The sequence below is a fragment of the Cetorhinus maximus genome, chromosome 7, assembly GCF_964194155.1.
Source record: "Cetorhinus maximus chromosome 7, sCetMax3.hap1.1, whole genome shotgun sequence".
Lineage (NCBI taxonomy): Eukaryota > Metazoa > Chordata > Chondrichthyes > Lamniformes > Cetorhinidae > Cetorhinus > Cetorhinus maximus.
Genome location: NC_135885.1, coordinates 39626836 through 39647135, shown reverse-complemented (window position 1 = coordinate 39647135; position 20300 = coordinate 39626836). Strand labels below are relative to the sequence as shown.

The window sequence follows — 20300 nt, the reverse complement described above, 5'->3', positions numbered from 1 at the left end:
TGAAAGCTAAAAAAAACTAACCATTTGTTCAACTCCATTGATTGACAGGCTATCTGATTTGAAATTGAAAAGACATTACCTGTAGCTTATGAAAAAAAATCACCTGGTTTTCAGTTTCAATGAAGTCCATTGTTTACATTTGATAGCTGGAGTTATTATGAATGCTTGGCTGAGGCTGAAAAGCTCCAGAACCACTTATTTAAGCAGGGGCTGTGTCCACTATTTGATTGACAGTTTTAAGAAGTTACTCAAGGATTATCTGTTTTAATGTGGTAAGCGCATAAGTGTTTGTTTTTAGAACAGATTGACCACTTGGGATGTAAATCTTTTTGAGAGGCTTTTATGAATGAGAGTTTTTTCAATCTGAGTTGTGTTTAATTGACAGCTCTATTAGATTGTTGGTTTATTTTTTAATGCCCATTTCAAAGACATGGCACCTGAGGTCTGCCCATAGATCTGCTATGGAAGACATATGAGGCCATTGAGCGGCTATAAGGGGGCATGGAGGATGCACAGGGAGTATGAGAAAGAATGGGGGTTATAGGGACATAGAAGGGGCATGAGGATGTATGAGCCGGCATGGAGAGGGCATGGGGGTTGGGCGGGAGGGTGAATGGTGAAGTATAGAGGGCATACAGGGCATATAAAGGGTATACAGGGAGCTGGGCTGATGTCCCTGAGAACTGAGGTGGGCCTTCTAACCAGCCTGCCTCCATAGCCACATTCCTTATGCACTGCATCATGGTTTGCAAAACTCGACTCCTCCCCACCCGTGTCTCTCAGAGACAAAAATATGATGGGAATGCCAATCTTGACTTCTGAAACACACGCCTGGGTCGAAAAAATGGGCCATTGTTCTTTTGAAGCTGAGACAAATAAAAGAGCATTTAATTAAATCGCCATTAGTTATTTAGTACAGTTTCAAAATCCTGGAATTCTCCACCTAACAGCACTTTTTGGACCACCATCAGCAGCATAAGGATTACAGTGCTTCAAGGAGAAGGCCCAGCATCACCTTCTTAATGGAGATAAAGGTGAACAATAAATGTGACATTGTCGGTATCATCTACCACCTGAGATAAAAAACACTTTAAATCTCAAAGTAAACCATGAAGAGTCAAAATAATAAATGACAAGCTTGAACTATTTAACCAGTGCTTAAAGTCATGGTAAAGAAACAAGTTGCTCCAAACCTAAAACTCACATCTTTCTAGGATGGGGTGTTATGGCACAGCCGATGGTAAATGCTGAGTTGTTCAAATCCCAGAGGGAAACTTGAGACAACTGCCACAACTAATTTTCAATTTGTATGTTTCGAGATGCAGGCTTTGAATTCAGTAATAAGACCACTGAGTATTATAGGTTCTTACAAAACTAGATTGAACATTTATTAATACGAGAAATGTTTTTTAGCACATACATATGTCTACAAATTAAAACTATAATAACTTCTAAATCCCCTAATTAATTTAACCCCTAGTTACACCTCTGTTAAGGCAACAATAAGACATATAGATTTTAAAAGATCCAGGCAAAGAAACATGATACCCTGAACAAGCAATTCAAAGTGAGTTTCCTTAACTTCAGTTCTTTACAGGCAGCAGCATGAGGTGTAAATGCTGAAGGCTTTTCACACCTTTTAGATTTTAAAATGCCTTCCCTTGCACGCAGCCTTCACTCTTTTATACATATTTCCCCTTTGAATGCAAATTTCCATTGTTTCACTACGGGCAGAATTTTGCCCTTGGCGACGGTGCTCGTCGGGGGTGTCGGGAAGCCAGCCACTGCCCCCAATCGGCACCGCACCGCGATTTCACAATACCTGGCCAATTTAGGCCCGCCCAGCATGAAACGGGAGTGGCAGCACTGGGCGCTGCCTGTGCGGGGCGGGGAGGAGTGTGAACAGGCTGAGCACGAACACATGAGCAGGGACATGTAAATAATGAAAAAATTAAACTTTTTACTTTATTTTTATTTGCTTTTGGAAACCTCATCCCACCTGTGGATGAGGTTTCCAAAAAAATGCAAAGGCCGCTTGGCCTTTTTGCTTGCCTGCCAACAGTTAGGTTGGTTGGGCAGTGCAAAATTTTATTTAATTGGTTATTTAATGGCCTTAATAGGTCTCTTAATTGTCGGCAGATGTGCTGCTGGCTCCGGTGCGTGCCTGCTGACCGAACTATCGCGCGACCGCGCATTGAAGTCGGCTCGGCCGACATCACCGCGCGCCATTTCACGCTTGAGTGGGTGGGGTGTGCGCTCGCCCACAGAGCAAAAATTTCTGCCTCATGCCTTTGGACTTTAGCTTTCTAATAATAAAAATCTCTCATAGCACTAATTTTACCAATAATCTATGGGAAAAATAAACACACTGGCCAGAATTTTACATTCGGCATGCGGGGGCGGGCCTGACGAGCTGGAACGTAAAATGACGCGTGATGACTTCGGGCGTGTGTCCCGATGTCATTGCGCCATCTCGCAATATTTCGTTCGGCGGCTGTGTGCCTGCCGATAATTGAAAGGCCTATTAAGGCCATTAACTAGGTAATTAACCTTAACTTTACACTGCCCGTCCAACCTTACAGCTGGCGGGCAGGCGAAAAGGCCAAGGTGCTTTTACATTTTTTGGGAAACCTCATCCACGAGTGGATGATACGAATTAAATAAAAAGTTTCTTTGAAAAATAAAAATATGTCCCATCTGATGTGACACAGTCAGGGAGCCTCAGGGAGAATTAAGCGCTATTTCGTGCGCATGGACCCGATTCTCCCTCCTCTCCCCGCCCGCACAGATAGTGCTCAGCATTGCCGCTCATGATCCACAATCTAGTTTGGTTTATTTAAAAATGAAAATGCTCACTTTACCTCTCACATCTACCTACTTAAAACTTCAAACCTAGCTTACCTCCTGACACATCAAAGCCTTCGGACCAGCTGTCTTTAATCCAATTAAGTCACACATACACACACACACACACACACACACACATATATAGAGGCAGATACCACTATTTTACAATGAATTCCAATAACATTATTATATCTTCCTGTCAGGGGGTCACCATATCGTGGACTTTCACCAACAGACTGTGCCCAGCCTTTTCCATTTTTGTCTGTAAATAATTTAATTTTTAGTGTTTACATTTCCAAAAGAAATTCCTATCTACTGATTCTATCTTCTCGCAAGTTCATTTTGTTTCATACTCTGTCTATAGATTTATACTGATAAGAACAAACATTGTGTATACAGTTTGAACCTATGATGATGAGAACTTCTGGCATTTAGTTTTGTATTCCTTTAAACTGCCAAACCCTTTTAACATTTTAGTCAGTCTATCGTTTTATCAAAGACAGTCTAAAGAGCCACAGAATTTTAAATAATAACCTAATTCCTTTTCTCAGCTGTTCTCCCGCTAGTAGAGACTAATGTATTCCACATAATTCGCCTCGCTTCTTCAGATGTTCACAAATCCTTTGCTTTCGCCCAAGGTTTCGCTCAAAGCAGTATTACATTGTTCATTATGGTAATATCACAGCCCTGACTCATTGGTCACAATGGTAATCATCCCCATGATGGGTGGGGGGATGTCAGGGGAAATTAAATCCTAAAAAAAAGGAAAGATGAACTCAATCCACTACATATGCGACTCCCATCATTCCTGCATCAGGGAGAAGTGAGGCATGCGAGTGCCCTGTCTTGGAAAAGTGGGATACTTCATGACCATATCAAAATCAGGCTAACACCATGCAACAGGGGGCTTTATTTCAATGTGACTGCTGCCACCTGGGCCTGAACATTTCATTTGTCGTGCTGTCAGGATTGGCAGGCCCGGGAGCAGATGGGAACAGGCCCCCAACCGCGATTTCACACTGGCTGGCCAATTAACGGCCAGCCAGCATGACACGCGCCCTGAGAAAGACTCAGCACTGCCGGGAAGAGAACGGGCGCCGACATCACCCCCAGTGCTGGTGAGCGCTTCCAGTGAGCTCTCTGAAGGCAGACAGCTGCCTCGGAGCTACACACCTCCACAGGATAAAAGAAACAACAAAAATGCTGCAAAATATGTCTATGCAGCACAATCAAGCACCTGATAGCCTACCTCATAAAAAAAAACAGTCCCCAGATATCTCTTTTTATATTATTTCCCAACAGAGATTTCATCCCACCCTAGATCAAGGTTTGAGCAAAAATGTGAAGGCTGCTTGGCCGATTGGCCTGTCCGCCACCTGTCAAAGTGGACAAGCCACGAAAAATCACTTTCAAGTGCCTCCTTAATGGGCTTAATTGCCTGCTTAATTATCGGTGGACACGCTCCCAACTGTCGCACATGCCCACCGAGCGAGATATCGTGTGAGTGCACGATGACATCGGGATGCTCACCTGACGCCATCTCACCTTATTCCACGGCTGGACAGGTTAGATGCACACCTGCCCGCGGGACTTAAAATTCTGGCCCTGAGTTTCACAGGGTTCAGGAAAAGGGACATGGAAGATGCAAGCTTCCGAGAGATAGTGATTTTTATAACACTTCTCATGGGTCTGGAGGAGCAGGAATGCTCCCTCCAGCCCCTCAAGCCAGCCTTTTGTCTCCCTTCTTGACAGAAATCTTTGTATCCTCACTGGCTACGGGTGAGGTCCCAGAGGACTGGAGAATGGCCAATGTTGTTCCATTATTTAAGAAGGGTAGCAGGGATAATCCAGGAAATTACAGGCCGGTGAGCCTTACGTCAGTGGTAGGGAAATTATTGGAGAAGATTCTTCCTGACAGGATTTACTACCATTTGGAAGCAAATGGGCGAATTAGTGAGAGGCAGAATGGTTTTGTGAAGGGGAGGTCGTGTCTCACTAACTTGATCGAGTTTTTCAAGGAAATGACAAAGATGATCGACGATGGAAGGGCAGTGGATGTTATCTACATGGATTTCAGTAAGGCCTTTGACAAGGTCCCTCATGGCAGACTTGTACAGAAGGTAAAGTCACACGGGATCAGAGGTGAGCTGGCAAGATGGATACAGAATTGGCTTGGTCATAGAAGACAGAGGGTAGCAGTGGAAGGGTGCTTTTCTGAATGGAGAGCTGTGACTAGTGGTGTTCCGCAGGGATCAGTGCTGGGACCTTTGCTGTTTGTGGTATACATAAATGATTTGGAGGAAAATGTAACTGGGCTAATTAGTAAGTTTGCAGACGACACTAAGGTTGGAGGAGTTGCAGATAGTGAAGAGCATTGTCAAAGGATACAACGGGATATAGATCGGTTGGAGACTTGGGCGGAGAAATGGCAGATGGAATTTAATCCGGACAAATGCGAGGTAATGCATTTTGGAAGGTCTAATACAGGTAGGAATTATAGTAAATGTACAGTAAATGGCAGAACCCTTAAGTACATCGACGGGCAGAGGGATCTGGGTGTACAGGTCCACAGGTCACTGAAAGTGGCAATGCAGGTGGATAAGGTAGTCAGGAAGGCATATGGCATGCTTGCCTTCATTGGCAGGGGTATTGAGTATAAAAGCTGGGAAGTCATGCTGCAGCTGTACAGAACCTTGGTTAGGCCACACTTGGAATATTGCATGCAATTCTGGTCGCCACATTACCAGAAGGATATAGAGGCATTGGAGAGGGTGCAGAGGAGGTTTACTAGGATGCTGCCTGGTCTGGAGGTTATTAGCTATGAGGAGAGGTTGGAGAAACTCGGATTGTTCTCACTAGAGCGACGGAGATTGAGGGGCGACTTGATAGAAGTTTACAAAATTATGAGTGGCATGGACAGAGTAGATAGTCAGAAGCTTTTTCCCAGGGTGGAAGAATCAATTACTAGGGGACATAGATTTAAGCTGAGAGGAGAAAACTATAGAGGACATGTGTGGAGCAAGTTTTTTATGCAGAGGGTAGTGAGTGTCTGGAATTCGTTGCCAGAGGAGGTGGTGGAAGCAGGTGCGATAGTGGTGTTTAAGAGGCAGCTTGACAAATACATGAATAGGATGGGAATAGAGGGATACGGACCCCGGAAGTGCAAAATGTTTTAGTTGACGGGCAATATGATTGGCGCAGGCTTGGAGGGCCAAAGGGCCTGTTCCTGTGCTGTACTTTTCTTTGTTCTTTGTTCTTTGTTCTGCCAATTGTGGCCACTCTTTGGCCAATATCGCTATCACTGACCTCTCCCTCGAATCTAATCTGAAGTCTACTCCCCTCCCAATTACTGGGGATTGTCCCTGGCAGAAGCCTCCTGCCACTTGTCAACCAATCAGCACTCTCTTCTCAGGCAAAATAAATTGTTGCTTCCTTTACATTTGGTATTCTTGCGAATTCTGTCCTGATGAGTTCAAGACAAAAACTTCAACAGCATTCTCCTTTTTCAGCAAAATAGAAATTGTTGATCAAAAATTATTCTGAAATCTCTTCATGAGTGTTGTCAGGAGGTTTATGAAGCAACTTTGACACCAAGCAACGTATGGAGATATTAGGGCAGATGACCAAAAGCTTGGTCAAAGAGGTAAATTTAAGGAGCCTCTTAAAAAGAAGAGGGTTTCGGGAGGAATTCCAGGGTCTGGATTTTACAGGTTAGGTATTGCTCACAACCCCCCATTAGGCCATGAACCAACCAACTTTAAAAAAAGGCCGTCCCACAGCAATAACATGCTGCGGGCAGCCTAAACAACCAGAGAGTGGGATTTCAGTGGGATTTTCAGGAAGTCCTGCCCTCGAGAGCTGTGGGCCATCTGATTTGTCAACAGCTCTAGCAGTCCCAGCAGCACCAGAATTCAGTAGTGGGTGCTGCTGGGACTACAAGCAATCCCATGATGAAGACAGCAATGGATACTGGACTCATGTAAGTCTGGGACTTTTGGGCCGGGAGTGATCGACCACCCTAGGGAGGTGGCGAGGGCAGAGGGGGGGTTGTGGTTAGGAGGCCAGGTGGGGAAGTGAAAAGTGTGGGGGGTATCTTCTGGGCGGGTAAGGGGGGGCTACCTGTGATGTGTATAGGGCACCCCCCCCAAAGGATGTACCACCCTCCTTCCCACTTTTTCACCTCTGATGGTGAAAAAGTGGACGCCTCACTCTCGCCCACCTGCCCACACTAACTGCATTATGGTGTGGACAGCGTAATATTTGGGTCAACTGGCTTAATTGTTAACAAGCTTAATGGCCCGTTAGTGATCTTTTAAAAAATGGCAGGTGAGTTGACGATTTTGACACCATACATTAAATCAGTGTGCTGCCGTCAGATTCATGACCCGATGTCCTCATGCTGGATTTTACTCATGCGTGGGACAGCAGCAGTTCCGGTTTCCACATGTAAAATCCCGGCCCAGACCTTAGGGCAGAGGGTAGCTGTAGGCAAGATTACAAATGGTGAAGTGATTAAAATCGTGGATGCACAAAAGGCCAGAATAGGAGGAATGCCAATATCTCAGAGGGTTGCGAGGCTGGAGGAGATTACAGAGATAGAAAGAAGTGCAACCATGGAAGGATTTGAAAACAAGGATAAAAACTTTGAAATCGAGGTATTGCTCAACCGGGAGCCAATGCAGTTCAGCGAGTACCGCAGTGGTGGGTGAATGGGACTTGATGTTGGTAAGAATATGGGCAGCAGAGTTTTGGATGACCTCAAATTTACAGAGGGTAGAATGTGGAAGGTCAGCCAGAATTGGAATAGTCAAATCTAGAGACAGAAAAGACATGGGCGAAGACTTCCGCAGCAGATGAGCCGAGGCATGGGCAGGGTTGGATTGGGTGCTGTTTCTGAGCTGGAAGTAGGTGGTCTTAGTGATGGCACAGATTTCTGGGTGGAAGCTCATCTCAGTGTCAAATACACACCAGCATGCAGACAGTGTGGTTTAGAGAGTTGCCAGGGAGAGTCTTGGAGCTGATGGCTGGAGAACAGATTTTGTGGCAGGGACTGAAAAATATTGGTCTTCCCAATATTTAGCTGGAGGAAATTTCTGCTCATCCAGTACTGAGTGTCATACAAGCAGTGTGACAATTTAGAGACAGTGGAAATGTTGAGAGAGGTGGCAGTGAGGTAGAGCAGGGTGCTGTCAGTGTACATGTGGAAACTGGCACTGTATTTTTTGTTAATGTTGCTGACGGACAGCATGTAGATAAAAAATAGGAAGGGCCAAAGATAGATCCTTGGGGAGCTTCAGAGTTAATGGTGCATCTGTTTGATATGGGCATATTGTGTATCTGGCACAGTTTGGTGTGAAAATTGTCTTGTGGGGTCCTGCTTCATTTGCATTGGAATGAGTGTGTGTTTGCATTAATGAGCCTTGTGCACAGCGTGTGTGAAGGCTCAAAACACTCAGATTGCTTCTAGGTCGCATTTGCCTGCACAAGTGTGCATACAGAAAGGGAGCAGAACATTCTACCTGTTGTTTCCCAGGACCTCAGAACTGTGGATTACCTCAGCTACAATCCCCATCGTGAAATTAGACAGGACCTGAGAACAGGTGCAAGATTGCAAGTGGGATGACCCTGTGCCCATTGTGAGAATGGGCAGCACTGGGAAGCTTTGGTGCAGGAAGTGAAGGGGAGAAAAGATGCCATCTATCCACAGGGAGACAAGAAGAGTCACAGACAAATTTGCTGTGGTCAGTGTCAGGGGTCTCGCCCAATAACCTGAATGCAGCACCGCAAATGTTCAATGATCTCACATGAAGCAGTGGAAGCAGCATGCTATAGACAGAGCTAACCCACAACCAAAGAATCAGAACAAAGCTCTGCAGCCCTGCCACATGCAGTTATGAATGGTGGTGGATCATTAAGCAACCAAAGGAAGGAGGCTCCAAAAATTCCCCAACTTCAATATGACAGAGCCCAGCACATGAGTGCATAAGTCAAGGCCAAAGTGTTTGCAGCCAACTTCAGCCAGAAGTGCGGAGTGGATGATCCATCTTTTAAAAAATTCTTTTCATAGGATGTGAGTGTTGGTTGGTCAGCATTTGTTGCCCATCCCTAATTGTCCTTGAGAAGGTGGTGGTGAGCTGCCTTCTTGAACTGCTTCCTATTGAGGTCCCCAGCATTACGGATGCCAGTCTTCAGCCAATTCAATTCACTTTGTGTGATATCAAGATAAGGTTGAGCACACAGGAGTTATTAAAGGCTTTGGCCCTGATAATATCCTGGCTGTAGTGCTGAAGACTTATACTCCCAAACTAGTGGCTCCCATAGCCAAGATGATCCAATACAGCTACAACACTGGTATTAATCTGACAAAGTGGAAGATTGACTAGGCATGTCCTGTCCACAAAAAAAAAATCCATTCCAGTTAATTATTGCTTATCAGCTTATACTTAATCATGTGCAAAGTGAAGGAATGGGTCAGTGCTATCAAGTAGCATTTACTCACAAATAACATGCTCACAATGCTCAGTTTGGGCTCTGCCAGGATATCTTGGCTCCAGGTCTCATTACAGCCTTGGTCCAAATATGGATATAGGAGCTGAATTCCAGAGATGAGACGAGAGTGATTGCCTTTGATATCAAGACAGCATTTGACCAAGTGTGGCATCAAGGAACCCCAGCAACATTGGTCTGTGGGAATAAGGGGAGGAAATCTCCTCTTGTTGGAGTCATACCTAGCAAATGGAAGATTGTTGTGGTTGATGGATGCCAATCAACTCAGCCCCAGGACATCACTGCAGGAGTTCCTCAGGGTAGTGTCCTAGGCCCAACCATCTTCAGCTGTTATATCAATGACCTTCCCTCCATCATAAGGTCAGAAGCGGGGATGTTTGCTGATGATTGCACAGTGCTCGGTATCATTTGCATATCCTCAGATAAAGAAGCAGTCCATGTCCACATGCAGCAAGAACTGGACAATATTCAGGCTTGGGCTGATAAGTGTGGCAAGTATCCTTTGTACTGCTCAAGTGCTAGGTAATGACCATGTCCAATAAGCACAAGTCTAACCACCTCCCTTGACAGTCAATAACATCATAGCTGAAACTACACCATCAACATCCTGGAGTCACCATTATCCAGAAACTGAATTAGACCAGCCACATAAATACAGTGACTGCAATAGCAAGTGAGTAGCTCAGTATACTGCACTTCCTGGCTCCCCAGAGCTCTCTACCACCTACAAGGCACAAGTCAGGAATGTGATGGAATACTCTCCACTTGTTTGTTTGAGTGCAGCTCCAACAACTGTCAAGAAGCTCGAAACCAACTAGGACAAAGCAACATGCTTATTCAGTACTCCATCTACCACCTTAAACATTCACTCCCTCCACCTCCAATGCACAGTGGCAGCAGTGTTTGCCATTTACAAGGTGCACTGCAGCAACTCATCAAGGCCCCTTAGACAGCACCTTCCAAACTGATGACCTCCACCATCTAGAAGGACAAGGGCAGCTGACACATGGGAACACCACCACCTAGAAGTTCTCCTCCAAGCCACTCACCATCCTGACTTGGAAATATATCGCCATTCCCTCACTGTCGCTGGGGTAAAATCCTGGAACTCCCTCCCTAACAGCACTGTGGGTGTGCCTACACTGCAGCGGTTGAAGCAGGTGACTCACCACCACCATCTCAAGAACTATTAGGGATGGGCAACAAATGCTAGCCTTGCCAGCGATTCTCATATCCCATGAAAGAATAAAAACGAATGATGGGTTCCACAGGCATGCTGATGGAAGTAGCCACTCATTCTAGGCTGGAAAGGTTGGGCTCCAAGCTGCATGCAAAGGCTTGGGCCAAGTTGGTGCTGGACTCATGCATGCTCCTCAACATTGAGCACAGGCTTTCTGACAGGCTTCTCAGTGCACCAGGCATACAGCCTTCTTCTGTAGCCTGGCCCATCAGAGGTCTCACCTGAGTCTTCCACAGCAGAACTAGTGTGTGACCTCGCCCTCTGGTAAGCCAGCACCTGTGCACTAGAACCTAGTATCTCACCATAGACCATCCTAGCCTCTAAAATACGTGCAGTGTCAACATCTGAACTGGTGACTTGCAGTGTAAGAGCAAGTGACAGTGTCTCTTCATCTTCACTTTCTTCTTCCTCTTCCTCCAGTAATTTTGGAGATTCCAGTTCTTGGATTTATGAAATGAAAAAGCGTTAAGGGTTGGATTGTGGTGAGGGTGCGGAAGAAAGTAAGAAATGGGGCTTTTCATTCAGAGATTGAGAGATGAGGGGAATTGGAATGAGAGAAGGAGGGTTTGGTAGCAGATACCCTCATCATTGATTGCTTCAATGCAGCTAGTGACCACAGTCTCAGTCATGTCCCCTTCCCATGATGACCAACACCGTCACCTCCATGGGAAGGGGGTTACAACATGCAGCCATGCTTCATTCCTTTCCTACTGCTTTCTGTTATGTGCCACCTTCTCCTGCAAGATAGAGGGAAGTGTATCAGTGAGTGTTGTGCAATATATTTGGTTGATGTGACTATCATGGTTAATTTCTACCAGTGTGCACAAGCTGTGAGTTGTGGTTGCAAGGCTTACTGCAGTTCGAAGTGTGTGCAGGTTACATGAGTCCTGATTGATAGAGAATGTTGGTAGGTGAGTAAAGTGGGTATAGTGAATTGAGCAGTGGGTGAGGTTAATGTTGCAGTTGCCATTTGAAGTTAAGCTCACTCGCCTTGACAATTTGTGTCTGCTCTTTAAACTTCTTCCTGCACTGCATTCATGTTTAAGGAGTGACATTCTTAGTATTGATGCCACTGCTATTTCGACATTCTGCATCCTGAGTATGTTCCTGGAGGGCCTCATGCCCTGCAGACACAGAATCCCTCTCCTCTATTCCACCTCATCCATCAAGGCCTCCAGTGCATTACCAGAAAGCTTTGGTGCACACTCTCTAGCATGGTGCTATTCTTCACCCTTTACAAGAGAATTTCACTTCTGAAAGGACTTCTCGCACCAATTCCAGCCACAATATGCCTCCGCTTTATGATGTACAAGATGACATTAAGTAGAGTTAGACATTCTTTAATTAAAAACAGAAAATGTTGGAAAAACTCAGCCGGTCTGACAGCATCTGTGGAGGGAGAAACAGAGTTGACGTTTCAAGTCCAATATGTTTCTTCTTTGGAACCCTGTTCTGTTTTTATTTCAGATCTCCAGCATCCACAGAATTCTGCTTTTAGTTTAGACATTCATGATATCAGATGATGCAACATGAGCTCCAAGGAATACATTACAAAGGGAGATTACACAAACTAGTATTTCCTGGGATTTAGAAAGGGGTGATTTGAAAGACATTTTCAAGATGTTAAGGAAAACAGATAGGGTGCTTAGAGAGAAACTATTTCCACTGGCTGGGGGGTTTAAGACCAAAGCATTTTCTAAAAATTAGAACCAGACACTTCAGGAGTGAAATTAGGAAAGATTTCTGCACAGAAAGAGCATCAGAAGTTTGGAACTCTCTATCTCTAGATCCTCATCGCCAAAATCTTATGTCATTTTCTGTCATGATCCTGCCTGATTCTTGATGGGAACTGTTCCCATTATGTAGGCAAATGTGAAGCTTAGTATGAATATTCCTTGAAGCAAGATGCTGCTACATCAATGTACTGCGCTACTCGACCGCACTAGGGCCTATATTTTATAATTAAATTTTAAACCTGAGATTGATAGATTTTTGTTCTCCAAAGTTATTAAGGGATATGGGGGTAGGTCACAGATCAGCTACTATCTCATTGAATGGCAGAACAGGCTGAAGGGGCTAAATGGCCTACTCCTGTTCCTATATTCCTCTGTCCTATGTTCTTATGCAGCACAGGGAATACTAGCTATACACAGCAATCATTTAAAATGGCAGGCAGCACAAATTTGGCTTGCTGTCTGCATTGCAATAAATGGACTTGAGTTAATCTTGCATCACGGCCTCTGCGCCTGTTTTGTGGGGAGGGGTTGGGGGGGGTGGGTGTTGCCGCGGTGGGTTATCCAATTTAACCCTTCTGTGTGCATTGAAATGAGTACTAACACTGGCATAGTTGTCAGGAGCTTTTCTGAGGTTGCATTTCAGAACCAATACTGCTTTTAAAATAAAATGATCCCAAATGCTGAGACGGATCATTAAGTGCTGGTGTTTACCCTGAACGCACACACTTTAGATCCATTATCACAGCCTATCCTTAATGCAATGCACTTAAGACCCCAATATCAGTATCTGCTTCCCTGATGAATTTTTCCTCACCCATGAAATTGTATTTTATGCAAATTTTAATGTGTTTGGTTGCAAGTTGAATGGCTTTCAACACATTAAACTTTCCTGATGACGCCCTGTAGATTTGTTTCTATTTGCTTCCATTAATTACATTGCAAGGATATACATATTTGCTGATTAGGGGTTTCAAAGTTATTCCAGTTAACTGGGTAATTAATTATTATAGTCTTGGAACTAATCACATTCAGGGCTGAAGTGGTTCATGTTCCAGAGGCTGCTCACAGATGTTTGTGCACAGATTGCCTTTGTGATCCCTTTCTCCATACCTTGTGAACTCCCTTTTTGAGTGACTAGAGGCTGCACAAAGAATTAAAAAGGAGCAGCAAACTATTCCCATTCCTCATTCTGACCCACACCACCACCCCATAACCAGCTAGCCTGCCCATGCGCCTGGTAAAAGATCATGCACAATTATTAGGAAAGGCACCAGAGGGCAGCTGATGTGTGTGGAACCCTACCTCAGCAAGAATCAACACATTGAAGAAGGGGTCAAAATTAAAGGGGTAAAAATAATAAAATATATGCCCTCGGGCAACAAGTTGGCTCCAAATGTAGCAATATCCATGGAATGATAGTATAAGCTTCACATTTCCCAAGATAATGGGGGAATTCTCTCCCATTATCCCACCCAAAATCAAGCAGGATCATAACAGAAAATGTCAGAAAACGAGGTGGTGTAAACAGAGATGATGAATGATTTCAAAAGGACACTGGATGGACCTCCAGTGATAAAGAGGGGGAACATGACTGCTTGGATTTATGTATAGAGGGTTGTGATGGACTTGATGGGCAGAATGGCCTCCTACAGTGTTGTGATAACTCAATAACTATGGGCGGAATTTTCCGGCCCTGCCCACCGCCGGGATCGTCCGGTCCCGTCGAAAGTCAGTGGACTTTTGGCTGGGCAGCTGCATTCCCTGTGATGGGTCCTGTCACGACGGAGCCAGGAAATCCCAGCCTATGACTCTATTTGGTTGATGGGAGCTATCGCAGCCTCATTGCCCAGCTGGGATTTCCATTCCCCTGCCCACACTGTGATCTGCTTCTTTCCTATCTGCCACATCGGGGAGGTGCAGGATACGGCTTAGAGCCCAGCAGAATTCCCTTCTCTCTGTCAACAGCTGCTGCTACTCCCTGAGGTTGTGATGTTGGGATGGGAGGAGCCCCTGAGAGACAGCTGTATATACACAAACAGGAGGGAGATATCTCTCCAGCTGGCCCTGTCCTCATACCAAACTTCAATGGCAACGTTATCACGTTAAGTTTCTCACCAGTTCTTCCACCGACACTGGTGTTTCCTGACTAGCATCCTGCTTGACAGCTGGAACATCACTGTGCATTCCTAATAAATCCTAATCCAGGGAAATAGGTGAGGACTGGGGCACAGACAGAGGGATGGGTGGAGCTGCCTCAACACCAAGAAGGAAAAGGAGCTGGTGAATTCCTGAGTATATTGGCTGTAAACAGATAACATCAATACTCTACCAAGATGGCAGCTGCTAGTTCACATTTGTATCTGGCACATCAAAACAGCTGTCCCTCTATATCTTCTGCAATCTGGTGATGAGATAGGCCTGCAGACTCCATTTTGAATTAGTCTTTTCAGGAAAACAAATTAGTTAATTGTCCTAAGTATAGTTTAGGAACCTATTCCTGGAACATTGAGGGACACATGGGACAGGTATTCTAATGGAATATTAATATTTTCAGACATGCTACAAATGTGTGTCCAGAATTATATAGGTATGGGGATTAAACTAAAATTTTACTGAAGATTTGCATGAAACAAAAACACTTTCACCGGAATTTTACGTTGGAGGGATTTTACGGTCCTCTGAAGTCAATGGACTTTTGAACGGCTCTTTGTTTAAGTTTTTCCAAACAACTTTCTCAGCTCTGTAGCCCTGATGCCTTGGTACAGTGCTGCAGTGATATGTGGCCCCTGCCCTGTTTAGGAGCAATGGTAGCAGTGATGTCTAAAACCTATCTAAGGGCGGAATTGTCCGTGCCTGCTGACGTTGGTGGCGTGAGCAGACAATATTGCGAGAGGGCCAAAAATTGGTTTCACGACATTGTGAAACCAGTTTGCGATCATCCACTCAGCCCTTTGATGCCAGACCACATTCCTCACCATCAGACGTCAGGGACTTCATTGTAATACATCAGCATATCATTAGAAGGCCATAAAAACAAAAAGCTACTGCAGATGCTGGAAATCCAAAACAAAAACAGAATTACCTGGAAAAACTGAGCAGGTCTGGCAGCATCGGTGGAGATGAAAAGAGTCGATGTTTCGAGTCCACATGACCCTTCAACAGAATTGAAGTATAGTTAGGAGAGCGGTGAAATATAAGCTGGTTTAAGGTGGGGGGCGGGGGGAGAGAAGTTGAGGGTGGGGTGGTTGTAGGGACAAGCAAGCAGTGATAGGAGCAGATAATCAAAAGATGTCACAGACAAAAGGATCAAAGAGGTGTTGAAGGTGGTGATATTATCTAAGAAAAGTACTAATTAAGAATGGATGGCAGGACACTCAAGGTACAGCTCTAGTGGGGGTGGGGTGGAAAGACTGACAAGGTATTAGTTGTAGATTTAAAAATAATGGAAATAGGTGGGAAAAGAAAAATCTATATAAATTATTGAAAAAAAACAAAAGGGAAGGGGAAGAAACAGGGTGGGGATGGGGGGAGGGGGAGTTTAAGATCTAAAGTTGTTGAATTCAATATTCAGCCCGGAAGGCTGTAAAGTGCCTAGTCGGAAGATGAGGTACTGGAGGAACACCACACAAGTGTCAGGCAATGACCATCTCCAACAAGAGAGAATCTAACCATCACCTCATGACGTTCAATGGCATTACCATCCCTGAATCCCCACTATCAACATCCTGAGGGTTGCCATTAACCAGAAACTGAACTGGACTCGCCATATAAATACTGTGGCTACAAGAGCAGGTCAGAGACTAGGAATCCTGCGATGAGTAACTCATCTCTTGACTCCCCAAAGCCTGTCTACCATCTACAAGACACAAATCAGGATTGAGATTGAATACTCCCCACTTTCCTGGATGTGTGCAGCTCCAACAACACTCAAGAAGCTTGACACCATCCAGGACAAAGCAATCCACTTGATTGGTGCCACATCCACAAAAATTCACTCCCTCCACCACCGACACACACTAGCAGCAGTGTGTACCACCTACAAGATGCACTGCAGGAATTCACCAAGGCTCCTTCGGCAGCACCTTCCAAATTCACGACCACTACCATCTAGAAGGACAAGGGCAGCAGATACATGGGAACATCACCACCTGGAAGTTCCCCTCCAAGCCACTCACCACCCTGACTTGGAAACATATCGCTGTTCCTTCACTGTCAATGGGCCAAAATCCTGGAACTCCCTCCCTAACAGCACTGCAGGTGTACCTACACCACATGGGCTGCAGCAGTTCAAGAAGGCAGCTCACCAACACCTTCTCAAGGGCAATTAGGGATGGGCAATAAATGCTGGCCTAGCCAGCGATGCCCACACCCTGTGAATGAACAAAAAAAACAAAGCTTCACCTATATCCCCAGTTGCCATCTTCTCCCCCATTACCCCCTCCTCTCCCCGCACTCCATCCCCCCTCCCAACCTCACCCCCCCTGACACCTTCATTCCCCTCCTCCCAACCTCAACCCCACCTGGCTCCTTCATTCCCCCCTCCCAAACTCACCCCCCTTGACTCCTTCTTTCCCTCCCAACCTCACCCCTCAGCACCATCATTACCCCCCTCCCAACCTCAACGCCCCCCCCCCCCACCCCACCCACCCCACCCCCCCCACCCGACACCTCTTCCTCTCCCAGTCGATCCTAGACCTTCCTCTCTCACCTCTCAACCATCATCCATAGTGACTTTCTAACTTCCGTGCGCTGCTTCGCAGCAGAGCCATGTCCATGAGAATCCACCTAGCATGCCCATGGACATTCCTCCGGTGTGCCATTGCTGTCGGGCTCCAGCATCTTCTGCTCCTTGGATATCCGCGTTGTGAGCAAGACCTTGGTGTTAAGTCCTGACTTCTGCACGTCACAGTTGTTAAAACGTGTTCTACACCGGTGTGTTTTCCCACCGACCTGGGCGGATGATCCGGGGCTGGGTGGGATGAGTCTGGAAGGCTGGCCTTATCTACCACAGACCCAGCCTAGCCCCTAAATAAAAACAAAAAACTACTGCGAATGCTGGAAATCCGAAACAAAAACAGAATTACCTGGAAAAACTCAGCAGGTCTGGCAGCATCAGCGGAGAAGAAAAGAGTTGACGTTTCGAGTCCTCATGACCCTTCAACAGAACGGATGCACAAATGCATCCTGCATAAGATGGTGAGGGAACCAACAAGAGGGAAAAACATACTTGACCTCATCCTCACCAACCTGCCTGCCACAAATACATCCGTCCATGACAGTATCGGTAGGAGTGGCCATCGCTCAGCCCTTGTGGAGATCAAGTCCCGCCTTCACATTGAGGATACCCTCCATCATGTTGTGTGTAACTACCACCATGCTAAATGGGATAGATTTCAAACAAATCTAGCAACTCAAGAACAGAACAGCACCTATGTCCTTTAGGAACCGGCCAGCTTGGTATGCAGTGGTGCTATTGAGCCACTCTTGGTGATGGACATGACGTCCCCCAACCAGAGTACAGTCTGCACCCTTGTCACCCTCAGTGCTTCCTCCAAGTGGTGTTCAACATAGAGGAGTACCGATTCATCAACTGAGGGAGGGCGGTACGTGGTAATCAAGCAGGAAGTTTCCTTGCCCATGTTTGACCTGAAGCCATGAGATTTCATGGGGTCTGGAGTTGATGTTGAGGACTCCCAGGGCAACTTCCTCCCGACTGTGTACCACTGTGCCGCCACCTCTGCTGGGTCTGTCTTGCCGATGGGACAGGACATACCCAGGGATGGTGATGGTGGTGTCTGGGACATTATCTGTAAGATATGATTCCGTGAGGATGATTATGTCAGGTTGTTGCTTGACTAGTCTGTGAGGTAGCTCTCCCAATTTTGGCACTAGCCCTCAGATGTTAGTAAGGAGAATTTTGCAAGATTGACAGGGCTGAGATTGCTGTTATCGTTTCAGGTTCTGAGGTCGATGCTGGGTGGTCCGTCCAGTTTCATTCCTTTTTTTAGACTTTGTAGCAGTTTGGTACAACTGAATGGCTTGCTAGGCTATTTCAGAGGGCATTTAAGAGTCAACCACATTGCTGTGGGTCTGGAGTCACATGTAGGCCAGCCCAGGTAAGGACGACAGATTTCCTTCCCTAAAGGACATTAGTGAACCAGATGTGTTTTTACAACAATCAACAATGGTTTCATGGTCATCATTAGGCTTTTTAATACCAGAATTTTATTAAATTTAAATTCCACCATCTGCCGTGGTGGGATTCGAACCCCGGTCCCCAGAGGATTATCCAGGGTCTCTGGGTTAATAGTCCAGTGATAACATCACTATGCCATCGACATCATAAGTGATGGAGATTGGAGCAGGGAGGAGTGCGGTGAGGGGAAGGAGTAAGGGTGGAGGAAGATGTAAGGATGGAGGAGGAAGTAAAGGTGAAGGAAGGAGTCGGGAAGGGGAAAGGGGTAAAGCTGGAAGAAGAAGTGAGGGTCTCTGAGGGTGTCAGGAAGGGGGTAGGGGTAAGGCTGGAGGAAGAAGTGAGGCTGGAGGAAGAGGTAACCATGGAGGAAGGAGTCGGGAGGGGGAAAGGACTAAGGGTGGTGGAAGAAGTAAGGGTTTCTGAGGGAATCAGGAAGGGGGAGGGACTAAGCAAAGAGGGTGGGAGGACTAAGTGAGGTAAGGGGTTTTGGTGGGGAAAGGGGTCCAGAGATGGGAAGGGGTTCCTGGAGGAAGGGGTCTAGAGGGGGAAGGGATTCCAGTGGGAGGGAAGGGGTTGTGGGGGGAAGGGGTCTGGCGGGGCGGTCACCAGCTGAACATGCAAGGGAAGGTCAGATGTGTCCATGACTGCCTCCTGAGGAGTGAACTGAGGGTGGGCATGTTATAAGGGAATGGTGAGAATGACCGAGGGCAGAGTGAGGCGGTAGAGTGGGAGGGTGAGGGTTCGACGGTAGTGGGAGAAGGGACAGTGAAGGTGGTTAATGGGGACTTGGAGGTGAGTGTGGATGGGGGTGGGATTTTCGGGACTGAAGGGAATGTCCACGTTCACCTGGACATCCCTGAAGGGAAAGGGTTGTGGCTGGTAGGTCACAGAGGGGAGGTAGAAAGTCATGCCGGGGGGTCAACTGTGATGGGAGCAAGGGAAATGGGTGACTGGGGGAGGGGAAAAGATGGGAGAGCTTATGAAGATGTGAATTCAGACCATGCTGTCCAAATCAAAAGTTAAATGACAGTCATGGTGGGCGAGATCAGGTGCTGCATGGGCGTGTGATCATTGTGTGGATGGAGATGCAGGTCAGCTCAGATGGACAACTGAAAGCAAACCCCAACAGGCAGCATTGAAAATGCTCAGGACATTGAGGTGGGTGTGATAAGTGAAGGATCTACATGTGTGGGCGAGTGCTTGCACGAGGCTCCGAAAGGCCCTGCCACACACACACTTCTCCCTCCAGAATCACTCATTGGCCAGCTCCCTCTGCGGTGACAGAGGACGAGGTTGAAGGGGTCACAGATATAGGGGACTCGGAGGGAGTGGACAGCCTCTGAGATTCCTGAATGGATGACCCAGGGGTGTCCAGCTGCCGCTCCTTCTCCCTTCGGGTGCCCGGGGGCCCCGGCCTGACTCCTTGAGGGGAAGGAGCACCTGGAGGGATGTTGAGGTGCCCTGTTTCCCTCTTGCGTTGACACTGCAGGAACCCACCCATGGCTCCCGCAATGGAGTGAAGGTCTGTACACACCTCCGATTTCTACTGGCCCAGGATCTCCATGGCATTCGCCCTGCTCTCCATGGAGACCTCCACACATGCACGTGTGGGCACCACTTCATCAGAGAGCAGGAGAACACACTCCTCAGACTCGTGTACCACTCCTCGAGGGCTTCCAACAGCTCTGCGTGATGTTCCCACGCCTTCCATTGACTCTCCAGGATGAGTTGGAAGGCCGAATCCTGAGGCTTGTCATCTGACTCCGCAGTTCTC

General features: G+C 46.5%; 1 protein-coding gene across 2 annotated transcripts in view; it reads right to left on the bottom strand.

The window, feature by feature from the left end:
• Window positions 1-20300, bottom strand: part of LOC144682733 (protocadherin Fat 4-like) — a 189026-nt gene that overhangs the window by 132558 nt on the left and 36168 nt on the right. The window lies entirely within an intron of this gene.